The sequence below is a fragment of the Puma concolor genome, chromosome A2 (genome assembly GCF_028749965.1).
Source record: "Puma concolor isolate L17-30 chromosome A2, mPumCon1.1.hap2, whole genome shotgun sequence".
Taxonomy (NCBI): Eukaryota; Metazoa; Chordata; class Mammalia; order Carnivora; family Felidae; genus Puma; species Puma concolor.
In genome coordinates, this window is record NC_141668.1 from 50,588,791 (window position 1) to 50,607,194 (window position 18,404).

Here is an 18,404-nt window from a genome sequence, read left to right on the forward strand (position 1 = left end):
TTGTGCTAAAAATATCTCTCTTATTGCTCTAATAAGTTAATACTAAAAATATTTTTAGCATCACATGAAGCTTTCTACAGTGTATTATTTTAAATGAGTCAATTAATTGGTAGTAAATATCTCATGGTAACAATAAATTCAAGTAGTCCGGGGACTCTGTGGATGAATAGTTTTTACTCTACCTTTTTTAGAACTTAAAAAGAAAAAAAACGTGGCCATTCAAAAGCAGAAGGCATCCTTGATTGCCTGGAGCTTGGCCAAGGTCCGGGGCATTTATTATCAACGGGCAGTAGCCAGAACGTAACCCTTTAAAGGGACTGGTAACTAAGAGGTGTACTCTATCCTCTTTAAGGTTGGCCAAATTCCCAACGAACTCAGCCTTGTGCCCGACACTCCCTGGTAATAATTAGGCATGTTTCAGAGTTGTATGAATGTTAACCAGCAAGGCACCATTTTGCTGAATCTCTGCACCATGACAGTCGTCCGAGAGGCATGTCTACCAGACAGCAAATACTTGTGCCAGAATGGCAGAACAGCTGCTGCATTTAGAAAGGGCATTGTTTTAGGCTAGCTCAGTAAAATATGAATGGGTCAAGTGAACACAGTTTATTTTGTGAAGGGCCAGATTAATGAAGCATTGTTGGGAATCAGCAGCGAGGATAAGCTATAGTCCAGTGGTTTGGCTTGTTGCTTTCCAGTTCCCGGAACAATGACCTGGTATGATTAATTCAAACCCACAGTCCTTTATCTAAAACTGAAATCTAAGGAACTCTGGAAGCTGACAACTTGTTCAAAACTCGGTAGATGCCAAAACCGTGTACCGGTCTGAACTCATTTAAGGGCGCATCGTCGCTTGAACTGACATCAGGCTATTTAAAGTCTTTATTTAACCAGTTCTTGTGATGATTTCTACGTTTCGTTGCAGAGACATTAATGTATTTGGTGAGAGGGTTTTTCTCCAGACCTCTCGGGAGGGAATAGCCACACAATATATACAATTACCGTTTTAAAATCCCCAAACGTCTGAATTCTAGAACGTAGCTGGCCCTACAGGTTTTAAAATTTTTTTTTTCAACGTTTTTTTTTTTATTTATTTTTGGGACAGAGAGAGACAGAGCATGAACGGGGGAGAGGCAGAGAGAGAGGGAGACACAGAATCGGAAACAGGCTCCAGGCTCTGAGCCATCAGCCCAGAGCCCGACGCGGGGCTCGAACTCACGGACCGCGAGATCGTGACCTGGCTGAAGTCGGACGCTTAACCGACTGCGCCACCCAGGCGCCCCATACAGGTTTTAAATTAGAGATCGTCAAACGGTAATGGCTCCCACTGGTTTAACAGCTACTGTGGGCTAGAGTTGTCATTGCTTTTACTACTCCATGGTCCATCAGCTCTACGATTGAGATAAGCACATCTCTGCATCTTTACTGTTGCTTTAACACATACTGGAATGTTAATGAAGATTCTTCCTGTCACCTCTGATTGCTGAGTAAGATTTTTCTTGTTGCTTCTGATTGCCCCAAAGGTGAGAACATCAGGTGCCAGAACCGAGGACAAGAAGCGATTGCACTTCCTACCTTCAGTTCTGAAGAAAGCCTTCAGATGTGTGCCCTCGGAACTTGCTGAAAGCAAAGCTTTTGCTATGCCAGCTAGCACCCCAAACACCCAGCAGCTTATACACGAAAACTAAACTTCTAGGAGATATACTAGGATTATGAGTTCCCTCCTTCCACCGTGCTTTTCCCCCTGCTTCTTCCTTTCCCACCCTCCACCCGGACCAAGTGAAGGGGACACTAAGAGGACCACTGGTAGGTTCATAAATTTGGGGAGTGCCTGGAAGAAGAGAGCCATTTTCCGGCTGAAGTCAGGATCATGCCCTGGAATTGCGTACCTACCCTCTATGCCTGTCTGAGCAGAGGGAAAAAGACTTGGAGAGTGATGACAAGGAGGAGAGAAGGGACATTCGAAGAGCGAAGAGTGGCCTGCCCCTTTGCTAAAGAATGGCTAAAGAATGCTAAAGAATGCCCTCAGAGAGGGCACTATTGTAGGCTTAGCTAGTAAAACACAATGCGTCCATTAAAGTGCAGTCGTTGTTGTTTTAATTAGTCAGATTCTCAACAGGTATGGCAAGGACGTGGGAATTTCTCTGGTCAAGTGTGCAATCACAAAGATAGGCAGGTTGGAGCTATCTCACCGGTACCCCACTCAAGAGAAACTGCCTGTGGGGCAAGAGCAGCGTCAAGGGGGTCAGTAGGGTTATACGGCGGAGAGAAGAAGGGGTTGATGGGCTTGAAAATGCATCAGGCTGGTTTATCCCAAATCAGAGAAACAGTGGAGACCCCTCCTATAGGGTGCCCCAAAGAACCTCTACACACGCTCCACTGGATGCCTGTTTGACGGAGAGAATCTACAGTCAAGAGGGAGCACAGTACAAATTAAGCAACATGGTATTTGCCCCTTTGCAATGCCTTCCCCTTTGGCACAATACCGGAGAAAAGGAGCCAGGAGTGTATGTGCATGTGGGTCTCCCTTTTGGGCTTCTCTCCCTTTGATGTCCATGGTTAACCCCCTACCACCTTCCATCCTATTCCAACCTTTCCTCCAACCCTGACAGAGAAATTGTTGTTCCTGACTCTCTGGCTCAAGCATGAACAAAAAGCACGTTGTTTCTGTCAGCCCAGCAAAGCAGGCTGGAATTTTCCAAAGGAAACTGAAGACAAAGAAACACAAGCAAGGAAAACACAAAGTTCATAGTTAGAGTCAAGCTAACAGAGTACATATTTCCAACCCTACAGGAGCCAAACTGTGCCAAGCTCTCAACTGCCCTGTCCCACACCCTCTCTCAGAGTCCTGTCCAGAGAAACTCTACATCATATCTTCCACAGACCTTCTCTCCACACCTTTATTTCCAATGCCTTCTTGGAGGAGGGTGTGAAAGACCCGTGGTGGAACCATGGGTGATACGTACATAGATTAAGAAATGTCACACTTTCTAAGCTTTTGAGTCGGACAGGCATGACTGGCTTTGGGAGAACGTTGTACCTCTTCCAACCCTATTTTGTCTATCTATATGGCATGGACTGGGTAGAGTTGCAAAGTGCTCATGTAAATGCTTGCATGTGGTAAGTACTCAAAAAGTATTTGCCAACAGAGAGAATACAGTGAATGATATTGTAGTAGTGTCGTATGGTGACCGATGATGGCTACATCTGCGGTGAGCGTAGCATGTTGTATAGACTTGTGGACCTAAATGGGCCACCTGAAACTGTAACATGGTATGCCAGCTCTAATTCAATTTAAAAAACGTTTGCTGGAATGCCTGGGGGGCTCAGTGGGTTAAACATCTGACTCTGACTCAGGTCATGGTTTCGCAGTTTGTGGGTTCAAGCCCTGTGTTGGGTTGACCGCTCAGAGCCTGGAGCCTGTTTCAGATTCGATGTCTCCTTCTCTCTCTCTGCCCTTCCCCTGCTTGTGCCCTCTCTCTCTCAAAAACAAATACATAAACACTTAAAAAATAAAAAATACATGGGGCGCCTGGGTGGCTCAGTCCATTAAGCGGCCGACCTCAGCTCAGGTCATGATTTCGTGGTTCATGAGTTCGAGCCCCGCGTCAGGCTCCGTGCTGACAGCTCGAGCCTGGAGCCTGCCTCAGATTTGGTCTCCCTCTCTCTCTGCCCCACCCCCTCTCACACTCTGTCTCTCAAAATAAATAAATGTTAAAAAATTTTTTAAAAATAAATAATAAAAATAAAAAGTGTTATTATCATCATTATTCAGTATAGGAAGACAAAGCTGGATGGTTTCAAAACCACCTCGTATTGTCTTCCTTCTTCTCCCTGTGTATTATGTTTCCATCTCCCCATTCTTTTTTACATTCCTCCTACCCTCATGGGTAGGTAAAGTTCATTTTTTCATACCTGGATATATCCAACAGGTTGCCCTATCGATGTGAACAAACCGTATTATAGGTTTATGGGAATAAATCATATAACTCATCAATCCACACATAGGAGAAACTTAGCTTCTTCTTCTTCTTCTTTTTTTAAGTTTATTTATTTATATTTGAGAGAGAGAGCGTGCAAGCAAGGGAGGGGCAGAGAGAGAGTGAAACAGAGAGTCCCAAGCAGGCTCCATGCTGCCAGTGCAGAACTCCATGCGGGGCTCAAGCTCACGAACTGTGCGATCATGACCTGAGCTGAGATCATGACCTGAGCCAAAATCAAGAGCCAGTCACTTAAACTGACTGAGCCACCCAGGTGCCCCAAAGCTTAGCTGGCATCTGGACCAAAGAACCTTCATACCATGGCACATTATTACATCCCAGGACTAGCTGGACATTTCTGTTTCTTCTCTGAAGGACATCTTCATTTCTAAAACGTAGAGGGTGAACCTCAAGGTCGACCACTGGTCATCACATTTTCCCCAACTCCTAAGGCTCCTGTTTGAGCAGGTGAACCACAGGCAGAACCACAGGCAAAACCACAGGCCCCATCCAGGCATCAAACAGACCCAGGCTCAAACCTTGGCTCAGTATTAAATTACTGACATTAAGTGCTTAATCTTTCTAAGCTTCAGTTCACTCTTTGTGGGATTGTGTTTAGAATACCTTCCTAACAGAGCCTTTGAAGATGAAATGAGAAAATGAATGTCAGGCACTTAAGGCCCAATAAATGGTGGCTGACATTATCACTACGTGTTTACCATACTACAATTACATTATATGAACAATTAAGTGGACAATTTATATCCAAAGATTTAAAAAGGACTTTCTTTTATACAATCTCTCATTCACATAGAACTTAGTAAGCCAGTGGTTCTCAACGTTGAGGTTCATAAGCATCACCTGTTTACCTCTGACCCTTGATAAATGTCCTATTCACTTTAGACAGAAGTAGAAATAATACATTTATGGACCTGGATACTATTGATTTTCTATTTAGGGGCATTCGTTATTGCCAACTCCAATCACATGATTAAACAAAATTTCCCTACATTTATTGTTCTCGGAAGCCTGTCAATTGCAGTAAAGAATTTGACTACTAAAATGTTTACATTTCACACTCATGGTTACCATCGGGACCCGTCTCCCTAGTCTTTGCTTCTGTCCAAAGTCCCTCCTACAAAATACAGCCATTTCTTCTCCATAGTAGGAGGTAAAAACATTTTTTTATGTGTGTTAAATAAGTAAATCCACAGGTAGAAGATGGCTAAATGGCCCTCATGTTGCCATCTTATCTGAACAATGAGTGGATCATGGATTCCAGACACAGAATACCTTTTTTTTTTTTTTTTTTTTTTTTTGGAAATATACCAGTGAGGGACAGAGCTATGCTGCTGAGTCAGACACACTCGGACTGGAGGTTTGGCTCAATGTGACTCTGGGAAGGTAAGTTTATCTCTTCGAGCCTCTTAAAGACGGAGATAATGAGGGGCACCTGGGTGGCTCAGTCATTCAAGGGTCAGACTTTGGCTTGGGTCGTGATCTCACAGTTCGTGAGTTCAACCCCCACGTCAGGCTCTGTGCTGACAGCTCAGAGCCTGGAGCCTGCTTCCGATTCTGTATCTCCTTCTCTCCTGCTCACACTGTCTCTCTCTCAAAACTAAATAAAGATTAAAAAAAAATTTTTTTAAGGTGGAGATAATGAGAGCACCTACCTCCTAAATTGTTGGGAGGATTAAATGAGTTAATTTAATAAAGTTTATAGCTTTTACTCAATAGTCTCCTGGGTGTGAACCTCACATCTGTCCATGAGGTTGCCCCAGCTTTTCTTATTTTTGTTCACCTCTTTGACCAGGATTAGAAATCTGGCATGTGAAAAATGGACTTTTAGACATTAGATAAAAACTAAAGGAAATGAACAAAGTGTGGACTTTAGTTAATAATATCGGTTCATTTTCTATGACAAATGTACCTTAGTAAATGTTAATAACAGAAAAGTGAGGTATGGGATAAATGGAAACTCTATAATATTACTGTAACTTTCTTATCCATCTAAAAGTATCCTAAAGTAAAAAATGTATGAGCTATGAAAATATCTATTAATATCAAAACTATAAGAAGTCAAAAGTTATACATACGTTTACAATTTATTCCTATCTGTACATAATATTTCTCTGTGCACAGAATATCAGAATAAAAACGAAAGGAATTTTTTTAATTTTATTTTTAAAGTTTATTTAATTATCTTGGGAGAGAGAGAGGGAGAATGCAGGAGGGGCAGAGAGAGAGGATCCCAAGCAGGTTCTGTATTGTTAACACCGAGCCGGACGCGGGGCTCAAACTGACAGTGAGATCATGACCTGGGCCAAAACCAAGTCGGACGCTTAACCAACTGAGCCACCCAGGTGCCCCAGAAAGGAATTTTTTAAATGGACGTCAGCCAGGAAGAAGGAACACTTTGGTGAGTTGATAACATTGATTACTTTCTTCAAAAACATGCAGGCCTCTTGGGTGGAAGACAAGATATATGCTGTACAGTGGCCGAGGCAGAAATAAAGAGCAGAAATTACAGATGATGCAGTTTCAGCTCAGATAATGATTAAAACTGTCCACACGCACACACAAGTATATGGCCTCTTTCAAAGTAGTTCATAGAGGGGGCAGATGACCACCCATCGGGGGACGTTGCAATCAGTGAGTATCAAGTCGCCCTTGATAAAATGTTGTATATTTTATGACCACCTCCTTATCCTTATGTCCGATTGTTCTACCTCGGCCTTTTCCACCTTTATGCTTTTCCCCCCTTTCTTTATGATTTTGGTACATTAAGTTTTAGATTTGGAAGACCATCTAGTTCTTATCTGGTGTGTGGATTTTTGACCGTCTTCTTGGTCTCTGGTGTTATATGTAACCACATCGCCAAGAATCCCACTTGTTCACCTTAAGCTTTATTCCTTATTCTCTCTTTTATTGGCTTAAGATCCTCATCCCAGGCCTTCCTCCTTTTGGCAACCTGTCCGGACACATCTCTCTGTCTCTGATATCAGAATGCTCACAGACCTGTTCTTGCCCTCCTGCCACACACGAAGCCATGGCTGACCTGCTACCAGGAAAGACCCAGGGACTTGCTAGATAATGAGGAACAGAAAACGCTTAGCACTGTTTGGCCCTGAGGCTGACACCCAATCTCAGTAATTACTTTCGTGCGACATTTGTAATCAGGCCATGGCCTTTCACGTCCTGTACATTTGCATGAATAGGTCCTAAGATGACACCGAAATGTGACTTGAAAAATGCATCATGATCACAAAACTCTACTGTGCTAACCCGTATATGCTAAACATGCCACGCACACTCTCTAAGATGGAACTGATTGAACCCCAGCTCCTTCTGATTCACATCTTCTAAGTGAGACCAGAGATCAACAATGAATTTGGCTCATGTACTCTATCAATGAGACCACTGGCTCTTTCAACAGCTCACCTCATTTACAAATTCTCACCAAATTCTGCTCAGACCACACTTACCAGCTGCCACCTAAGTAAGACCCATCTGATGAAAAATGGCAACTTCTAAGTAAGCAACCTTCCTTAACTCCTACCTTTTGAGATGCCCTAATGGTGGTACTGTGACTTGCTCACTATGTGTAGACCCAGTTTTGGACGATCAGCAGGTTCCCCTAGTGATCTTTGATTAGGGAGTTTAACAATTCTTTTCCTGGTCGTGCCGATTTTCTTGTTTGCCTTCTTATGTTTCAAGAATCCATCTAACTATCACTACAACTCTTTCCCAATTCCTTCTTCACCTCAGTCCTCAGCACCATTTGTTACCCCATCCCGTGTGTTCCCCATTCACTGGGCTCAGATGTTCATTAGCTTTTCTTTCACCATATGTACTGTATTTGTATTCTTTTATGTATGTCTCCCCAGTCTCTCCACCTGTCCTTAGGGGCACGATCACTTTTATGCCTCTTTGGATGTCCAGTGTCTACCCTGGTCCTGGCACAGAAGAGACATTGAGCGGCCCCCGGGTGGCTCAGTCGGTTAAGCATCCGACTTTGGCTCAGATCATGATCTCACTGTTTGTGGGTTCAAGCCCCACGTCAGGCTCTGTGCTGGCAGCTCAGAGCTTGGAGCCTGCTTCAGATTCTGTGTCTCCCTCTCTCTTTGCCCTTCCCCCACTCGCACTCTGTCTCTCTCTCTCAACAATAAATAAACATTAAAAAAATTAAAAAAAAAGAATAGACATTGAATACATAACTGTTATTTAAACCATGATTATTCTCAACAAACCTGCAAACAGAGCCTTAAGAGAGAGAGAGAGAGAGAGAGAGAGAGAGAGAGATGTGTTAATTATTCTTTCTCAGCTAACATCTATGTATGCAGGAGCCTCGTGTAGAACAAATCTCTACAATGCCCATTCCTTTGTGATGAAGAGTCTACATATCCATGCACTAGATGGCCGGGGTCATCTAGTGACCTATGAATGTAGGATTATAGGGACTCAGGTAATGGGCATGACAAATAAACTGCTAGCAATCAATCACATTAAAAATTTTCATTTAAAAAAATCTTTTAATTATTAAAATCGTAAATTATATATACACTATAGACAAAACTAAAATCCTCTTAGAACATTACCTCCATCCTGATGCCAGCCCTACTTCCCCAGAAGTGTTCATTTTTATCAGGTAAGCATGTATCCTTCCAGATTTTTCTATGCATTTATATACATAGGGAAAATATAGTCCTATTTTGTGTATGTTTTATATAAATTTAATCATCAGGGTCTTTAGAGCTTCATAAACACTAAGTTTTACATGTGAGTTACCAATGGCATAAAAATGAATAAAAGACATTCATTTACTTGGCTCTGTTACTTATCCTGTGTTTAAGTAAAAATGTGAAGAACTAAGCATACTCAGAGTAGATGTGTATTTTACATATAACATATATACTTATATTAATAAATATAAATAATGTTACATTAACATTGTGTTCCCCCCAAACTATGACTGATTCCCAATTTTGCTCTGGGTAGTATTATGAAGATTAACGAGACAATTCATAAAACCATTTCAGTTAATAAAAAAAAATATTTCAGCTGTTTAGAATGCAAAAGTTAAAAATAAAGCGGTAAGCTTTAAGTGATCAAAAACACCTAAATGCACAAAAGACATCTATTATAGTTAGTGGGAAATTAATTATTACTTTATAATCTAAAGGCCTGCATATAGTCACAAAATACATATTTCACAGTAGAGAAATAATAAATGAAGATATCACTTCTTTCTCTTCTACATAAAACTCTAGTTTGCCTGTATAAGTGAGTCATCATTACATGTATAATTTTATATTTTATAATAGGAAAATCACATTCATGCTCAATAATTTTATTTTAGCACCAACATGAAGTTTTTCCAACCAAACACTGAGAATGCCATTCTAAAATGTGTGATGAAAAAGTGTCAAGGAATGATGAATTGACACATTCACAGTTGGAAGTAGTTAGTATTTGTGGCTGTGGACTATATTTGCTAATAAATTGTGTTTTAAAATCTGCAGAACACTTTTAGAAATGCAATTAATATGCACATTCATAAGCATTCCAGGAAATCACCAGCTTAATATTGAAAAGTAGTATGAATAAAACATATAGTTAATATAATACTTTACTTATATTACCCCTACTTTATGTGTGAAGGCATTGTCTGTCCTTAACAAGGCTGGAATAGGCAAGGCACAGTTATACCCAGCTAAAAGTTCATTCTTTCCCCATTTAACCATCCTAACAGAGGCTCATTATAACCGATATTCTTGGTATTGGGTCATTATCTTGTGATATCAAATACAGTGATTTTTTTTTCTTCTTTAAAAATGTTCATTTAATTTATTTTTTTAGTTTACATCCAAGTCAGTTAGCATATAGTGCAACAATGATTTCAGGAGTAGATTCCTTAATACCCCTTACCCATTTAGCCCATCCTCCCTCCCACAACCCCTCCAGTAACCCTGTTTGCTCTCCATATTTAAGAGTCTCTTCTGTTTTGTCCTCCTCCCTGTTTTTATATTGTTTTTGCTTCTCTTCCCTTATGTTCATCTGTTTTGTCTCTTAAAGTCCTCATATGAGTGAAGTCATATGATTTTTGTCTTTCTCTGACTAATTTCATTTAGCATAATACCCTCCAGTTCCATCCATGTAGTTGCAAATGGCAAGATATCATTCTTTTTGATTGCCGAGTAATACTCCATTGTGTGTGTGTGTGTGTGTGTGTGTGTGTGTGTGTGTGTGTATCACATTTTCTTTATCCATTCATCCATCGATGGACATTTAGGCTCTTTCCATACTTTGGCTATTGTTGATAGTGCTGTTATAAACATGGGGGTGCACGGGTCCCTTCGAAACAGCACACCTGTATCCCGTGGGTAAATGCCTAGTAGTGCAATTGCTGGGTCGTAGGGTAGGTCTATTTTTATTTTTTTGAGGAACCTCCATACCGTTTTCCAGAGTGGCTGCACCAGCTTGCATTCCCACCAGCAGTGCAAAAGAGATTCTCTTTCTCTGGATTCTCACCAACATCTGTTGTTGCCTGAGTTGTTAATGTTAGCCATTCTGACAGGTATAAGGTGGTATCTCATTGTGGTTTTGATTTGTGTTTCCCTGATGATGATTGATGTTGAGCATTTTTTTTCATGTGTCAGTTGGCCATCTGGATGTTCAAATACAGTGATGTTTTAATGACACATCTCAAGAGGGGTCATTTTTTTTTTAAGTTTATTTTTTGAGAGAGAGAGACAGAGAGAGAGAGTACATGTGGGAGAGGGGCAGAGAGAGGGAGACACAGAATCCAAAGCAGGCTCCAGGCTCTGAGGGTTCAGCTCAGAGCCTGATGTGGGGCTCGAACTCGTGAACCATGAGATCATGACCTGAGCTGAAGTCGAATGCTAAACTGACTGAGTCACCCAGGCACCACAGAAAACAAAATTTTGAGACTGCTGGAGAAAGTTTAGTACACACACACACACACACACACACAACAGAGAGAGAAAAGGCTTTATCTTAAGAAATTGGCTCAAGTAATTATGGAGACTGGCAAGTTCAAAATCTGCAATTCAAGTCCAAAGATCGTCGGACTGATTGCCCAGGAAAGGCTTGATGTTGTAGTTCAGATCCAAAGTCCCTCTGCTGCCAGAATTCCCTCTTGCCTGGAGGAGGTTAGTCTTTTGTTCTCTTCAGGCCTTTAACTAATTAAATGAGGCCCACCCACATAATGGAAGGCAATCTCTTATGCAAAATATACCAGTTTAAATGCTAATCTCATCCCAAACATCCTCACAGAAACATCTAGAATGTTTGATCACATATCTGAGCACCACGGCCCAGCCAAGGTGACATAAAATTAACCGTCACAGAGAACTTGACCACTCTGGCAGAAAAAGTTCTGGGCCTCCCAGAAAGAAACAAGAGCACCTGGTGCTGACTAGTCAACAGCCCATTGCAGATAATTTTGAGATCATAGAACCAATTAGTTTTGCTTTCAACATGAAGTGCTGATCCTTAGAAGATCTTCTAAGTGCAGCTTCAGTCCTGGACTATTTTATTTTGTTTTATTTTATTTTATTTTATTTTATTTTATTTTATTTTATTTTATTTTATTTTATTATTTTAAATTTTTTTTATTTTTTATTTTTTTATTTTTTATTTTTCTTACTTTACTTATTTTATTTTCTATTTTTCAGTGGACTCCTTTTTTATTTTTTTATTTTTATTTTTTTATTTTTTTAATTTTTTTTAATGTTTTTAAATTTATTTTTGAGACAGAGAGAGACAGAGCATGAGCAGGGGAGGGGCAGAGAGAGGGAGACACAGAAGCCGAAGCAGGCTCCAGGCTGCCAGCACAGAGCCCGATGTGGGGCTCGAACTCACAGACTGTGAGATCATGACCTAAGCCAAAGTCAGAAGCGAACTGACTGAGCCACCCAGGCGCCCCTATTTTTATTGTTTTTAAGTTTATTTACTTTTTTTAGTAACCTCTACATCCAATGTGGAGCTTGAACTCATGACCTTGAGATCGAGAGTCCCATGCCCCTCCAGCTGAGCCAGCTAGATGCCCCTGGTGGACTCTTCTTTTAAAATCATCTTCCAGGGGCACCTGGGCGTCTCACTTGGTTAAGCATCCAACTTCAGTTCAAGTCATGATCTCATGGCTTGTGGGTTCAAGCTCCACGTAGGGCTCTGTGCTGATAGCTTGGAGCTTGATGCCTGCTTAGGATGCTGCCTCCCTCTCTCTACCCCTCCCCCACTTGCACCCTGTCTGTCTCTCTCTCTAATGTAAGTAAATATTTTTAAAAAATCATTTTCCAGCAGATATGTTATAAAAAAGCTCCCACTTATTATCTCATTTAATCGGCACAATAATTTTGCCGGGCACATTTTTTTCTTCCCATTTATTCAAGAGAAAATTAGGGCTCAGAGAGCAGCTTGCCTGAGGCAGTGTAGCTAGTAAGTACCAGAGGTAGAACCAAATACAGGTTTGGGTCTACACATTTTATGCTTTTTCTCCCTAGAGGAAAAGCTATCTTTGCTTCAACTCTATTTTTTTTTTTTTAACGTTTTATTTATTTTTGAGACAGGGAGAGACAGAGCATGAACAGGGGAGGGTCAGAGAGAGGGAGACATAGAATCCGAAACAGGCTCCAGGCTCTGAGCTGTCAGCACAGAGCCCGACGCGGGGCTCAAACTCACGGACTGCAAGATCATGACCTGAGCCGAAGTCGGCCGCCCAACCGACTGAGCCACCCAGGCGCACCTTCAACTCTATTTTTACTGTCATGGGAGTTTGTACCGTTTGGATGTATTTTAAAAGAGCTAATAGACAATATGTTTAAACCACTATACTTGGGTCTCTGCGGCCAACAGTTGAGCCTACTCCTTAGTGATATAACCCCATATGCTGCTGGGGGGTTAACTCAAATTTTCCAAGCTCACAGGGAGATTCACGTGCTGTCAATAATATCTACTGCAGGGCACCTAGGTGGCTCAGTCGGTAGATTACCGTGACTTTTTCCACGTGACTTCAGCGATGACCTCAGGAGAGAGAGCTCTGACTCTGAAGCCAATTCCCAAACACATTCAATATCCTTTCCATATTTTATTCTTCTGACTAAGCGAATAATTGTGATGCTTATGGGAGACAGTAGGTTTTGCCAAATTTCCTAGCTGAAAATAGATGCAAAGATTTCTTTTGCTAACATTCCTAAGGTGACCACAAAACTCCAGGTTTAAAAACTGGTATTTTTATTATAATTTGTGGTTATATGAGAATGAGTCGTGTGAACAAAATACGGACATCAATTTTGGTTTTTCTTTTTGAATTTCTATCACTATTTGCAGCTCTTGGTAGCTATGATTCTCATCTTTTCCATGTTACATTCCACGAGCTATTTTACCCACAATGATAAAAAAAAAATACATCTTTGGGGCGCCTGGGTGGCGCAGTCAGTTAAGCATCCGACTTCAGCCAGGTCACGATCTCGCGGTCAGTGAGTTCGAGCCCCGCGTCGGGCTCTGGGCTGATGGCTCGGAGCCTGGAGCCTGTTTCCGATTCTGTGTCTCCCTCTCTCTCTGCCCCTCCCCTGTTCATGCTCTGTCTCTCTCTGTCCCAAAAATAAATAAATGTTGAAAAAAAAAATACATCTTTTCTGAGAAACATTTTTTATGTCCACGGGCATTCTGCCTTATATGTACAGAAGTATCAAAGACAAAGAAATATCAAAATTGACTTAGTGTTGCGGTGGGTGAATTTTGTCATGAAGGATAAGCCATTGTTTCACAGACCATTGTTCCATTCAGATTTTACTTAAAGTTCAATAAACGGCATTGTATACCTTTGGTCGAAGACTGTTTTTCTATAGCATCAAAGAAACTAGATTGAGAAATAACCAAGTAGATACCATGAACTGTCTGAAAGGCAATTCGAATCATCACAGAATCTGTCTGTTCACGTTGGCAAGCTATATTGATATTAAGAATAAATATTAGGGGCATCTGGCTGGCTCAGTCAGTGAAGCCAGCAATTCTTGATCTCGGGTCATGAGTTCAAGCACCAGGTTGGGTATAGAGTTTACTTAAATATAAAATAAAATTTAAATTAAAAAAAAAATAGTAAAAAGAAATTAGTAAAGGTGCTTTTGGGTGGAAGTAAAATAATAAATAAAAATTAAAGTGGCTTTAAACACAACTTATTTTTAGGGGCACCTGGGTGGATCAGTCGGCTGAGTGTCTGACTTTGGCTCAGGTTATGATCTCACGGTTGGTGGATTCAAGCCCCGAGTCAGGCTCTGTGCTGACAACTCAGAGTCTGGAGCCTGCTTTGGGTTTTGTGTCTCCCTTGCTCTCTGCCCCTCCCCGACTCGTGCTCGCTCTCTCTGTCTCTCTCTTAAAAATAAAATAAACATTTAAAAAATAATTTAAAAAATAACTTATTTTTGGCACAAAACAGAAGTTCAAAGATCTCTAAGCTGGCTTTTCTGCATTTCTTTTTTTTTTTAATTTAAAAATTTTTTTTAAAATATATACATTTTTTAATTTCTACTTTGAGAGAAAGAGCACAATGGGGAAGGGTCAGAGAAGGAGGGGGAGAGAGAATCCCAGGCAGGCTCCGCCCTACGAGCACAAAGCCTGCCGTGGGGCTTGAACTCACAAACAGCAAGATCATGACCTAAATTGAAGTCAGACACTTAGCTGACTGAGCCACCCAGGTACCCATGCAATTTCTTGACCACTGTCACAAGATGGTCCTCTGACATTCAAGCTTCACCCCTTCTATGCAATCACAGCAAAACCAGAAAGACTGGGGAGGGAAGTATGGAGAAACTTCTTTTTCTTTCCCAGAAATTCCCAACAGACTTGCCCTTATGTCACAGGCCAGGACTAAGGTCACAAGAGAGGCTGAGAATGCAACTACTCAGCATTGTCTGCCCCTACTGTGGGAGGCGGTCCTGCCAGCGAGGAAGGCGGGAGAGGAGGTATGACCTTGGGAAGGCAGCCAACAGTATCTGCCACAGGGGCCTTGTAGCTATGGTCACTTGAATGTGCCTTGCTGGTTTCTTATGGCCAAGGAGCTAAAATATGGAGTGTGCGCTGTCACATGGGGTAGGAGGAAGATTAGAGAGTGGAAAACAAGTGGCTGGTATAGAAAGGCAGTCTGATGAATCAGTAACCTGCAAGAGTCAGAAAAGCTGCAAACTCTCCCTAATTCACAAAGCTATTCAAGTCAGCAGGACAAAACTGCCCGGTTAGTCAGCTGAAGACTGAATGTCAGCTGCTCAGCGTTCCCTCAAAAATCCTCTCTGGATCTTTTTCCAGCCCTCTGAAACCTCCTGCATATTGAAAGTGATCTTTCTGTTGGGGTTTCCCCTCCTACTGGTTTGACTGGAAATTGACTTTGCATTTGTTTGTTCACCTTGTTATTCAGGAGTTCTGTCGCACTGTCCTAGCAGGCAGTTAGGAATTCACACTTAGAAATCCAGAGGAATTCACACTTAGAAATCCAGAGGGGCACCTAAGTGGCTCAGCCGGCTGAGCGTCCGACTTCAGCTCAGGTCATGATCTCACAGCTTGTGAGTTCGAGCCCCACATTGAGCTCACTGCTGTCAGCATGGAGTCTGCCTCGTATCTTCTGTCCTCTCTACTTCCCCTTCCCTGCTTGCCCTCTCTCTCTCAAAAATAAATAAATCTTAAAAAAAAAAAAGAAAAAGAAAAAGAAAAAAAGAAATCCAGAAGCCAATGGGCAGAGTATTATTGAATCCGCTTATTAAAGAGAATATGATCTCTCATTTGCATTTATTAATGAGGACACCCTCTCTACAGAATCCAAAGAATGGTGCCATGCCAGATTTTTGTTCCATTCAGGAGAATCCCCCCTTCCCAATAGCCTTAGAAAGAGCTATTCTCATTAGAGCTATTTTCATTAGAACAAAATAGGTAATGCATAGCATAACAAGGGGGGGGGGTAGTTGACTGGTCATTGTGTATTGTAAAGTATGGACAAACATCTTTTGTTTCGTTGCTGTTGTTAAAAACATGATAATAAACATCCTGATCAAATTGAAAAGGCAGGCATTTGAATATTTTTAATTAGAAGGTCTAGCGTATAGTGCCGCAGTTAGTCAAATCTAGAGTTCCCATTTCAGACTTAGATCATAAATGTGGGCATTATTGCCTTTTACAATACACCATTGATAGAACACCAACTTTAAAGCCAATTAAAGGTTGGCAATCTTCCTACCATTGGCAAAGTAACACTTGTTAACAGTTCCCCTTGTGACACGTTTCAGCATAATCACCGATTTCTGGAAACCTTATTTAGCACTTACGGATATTTTGAAATCTCTAATGAATTTCTTTTTATAGCCATTTTTTACATTTTACTCTAATTTTTTAAAGGTGTTCGGGTAGTTTAATTTTATACACTCAGATGGTGCATGTACCCAGATATTTATATGTAAAGGACAAAATGTTAGAGTATGTAGAACCATACTCTATAAATAATAGTTTGCTCATAATACTCAGATTTTAATGGTTCCATTTCTGAAACCTAATTGTACCCAAATTCATTCAGGAAAACTTCACATTCGGATCTGAATATGCAGAGGCCATTCTGTTTTAATATATTACAAGTTCTTGTTATTTAAGAATTGGTTAAAAAATAGAATAAGTAAATTCTTTCATAGTTATTTACTTCGAATAAAAGTGTTTTGGAGGCCAAAAAATCTTTTTCATTTCATCTGGAAATCATTTGATAAGCTTGGCAAAGATGTGACAAACAAATGAGCTAAGAACTTTCAAGTTATTTTAGTCTTGAGTTACCAGCACGGAACAAAAAAAAAAAAAAAAAAACAAGTTTTCACCAATGAAAGAACAGCCTGATTATATGCTATGCTAATGCTAATGTGAAAATGAGCAACAGCGCCTTCTCACTTGGGTTTGGTATTCGGGTGTGCTTCAAGCAGATAACATTAAAGCAAGATGACACTACACAATCAGCTACTCAATATTAGAAATTAGGTAACATTAACAAAAGATCGTAGAAAGCATCCTGATGTTCAATATTGGAGACAGATATTAACAACAGTGTTAGCATAAAGATGATACAACGAATCCAGATATTGACAGCAGATTGATTCAGGTAGCCGTAAGTGTTCTTCAAAAAGATCAGCAACCTTCAGGACCTGCTTATATCATTTTTGCTTTGTGTCATCTAGACATTCATAAATTTAAAAAAATTTTTTTTAACGTTTATTTATTTTTGACACAGAGACAGAACATGAACGGGGGAGGGTCAGAGAGAGAGACAGAGACAGAACATGAACAGGGGAGGGTGAGAGACAGAGGGAGACACAGAATCCAAAGCAAGCTCCAGGCTCTGAGCTGTCAGCACAGAGACCGCAGCGGGGCTCGAACTCACTGACCGGACTGCGACATCATGACCTGAGCCGAAGTCGGACGCTTAACTGACTGAGCCACCCAGAAGCCCCTAGACATTCATAAATTAATGATTCTGTACAGGATTAGAGGACCATAAAAGCCACATCATTTAACGTGTCTTTATCTTTTTCTAAAAAAAAAAATATTTATTTACTTTTGAGAGAGAGAGAGAGAGCGCACACACACACACACACACACACACACACACACACACACAAGTGGGGGAGGGGCAGAGAGAGGAGACACAGAATCCCAAGCAGGCTCCAGGCTCTGAGCTGTCAGCACACTTAACCAAGTGAGCCACCCAGGGGCTCCCACGTCTTTATCTTTAGCTGGCTATTCCTTGCCACATGCAGTGTTTATGTCAGGACAAATATCAATATAAACGTTTAATTGTTCCTTTTGTGTGTTAAAAAAAAAAAAACCAAAACAACCCGAACCTGCTGTTGTTACCATTGCAAGTTTAATTAAGTACATAGTGTTCAGTTCGATTTAATAACGGGAAGGTTCTTCCAAAGAAATGTGCTAGCTATCTAGGAATGAGTTTAAATTTAGAGTAATATACAATTTTAAAGTTTGTAAATGACGTTGATCATGGTGAAAAATCAGAAACGATCCCCATAAATAAAAATTAAGCCTTGATGAAATAAATTACATCTTTATGGTGGCGTGGCAGAGACAATTAGTAGCTTATCCATATCAGTTAATCTTTATTTTTTATTTTATTTTATTTTATTTTTTTAATTTTTTTCAACGTTTTTTTATTTATTTTTGGGACAGAGAGAGACAGAGCATGAACGGGGGAGGGGCAGAGAGAGAGGGAGACACAGAATCGGAAACAGGCTCCAGGCTCCTAGCCGTCAGCCCAGAGCCCGACGCGGGGCTCGAACTCCCGGACCGCGAGATCGTGACCTGGCTGAAGTCGGACGCTTAACCGACTGCGCCACCCAGGCGCCCCAATCTTTATTTTTTAGTAAT

At 40.9% G+C, this 18,404-nt stretch overlaps 1 pseudogene; it reads left to right on the forward strand.

Moving 5' to 3' along the window:
- The first annotated feature begins 3,184 nt into the window (after nt 1–3,184).
- LOC112866365 (cytochrome c oxidase assembly protein COX14-like) overlaps nt 3,185–18,404 on the forward strand; it is a 28,645-nt pseudogene continuing 13,425 nt past the window's right edge.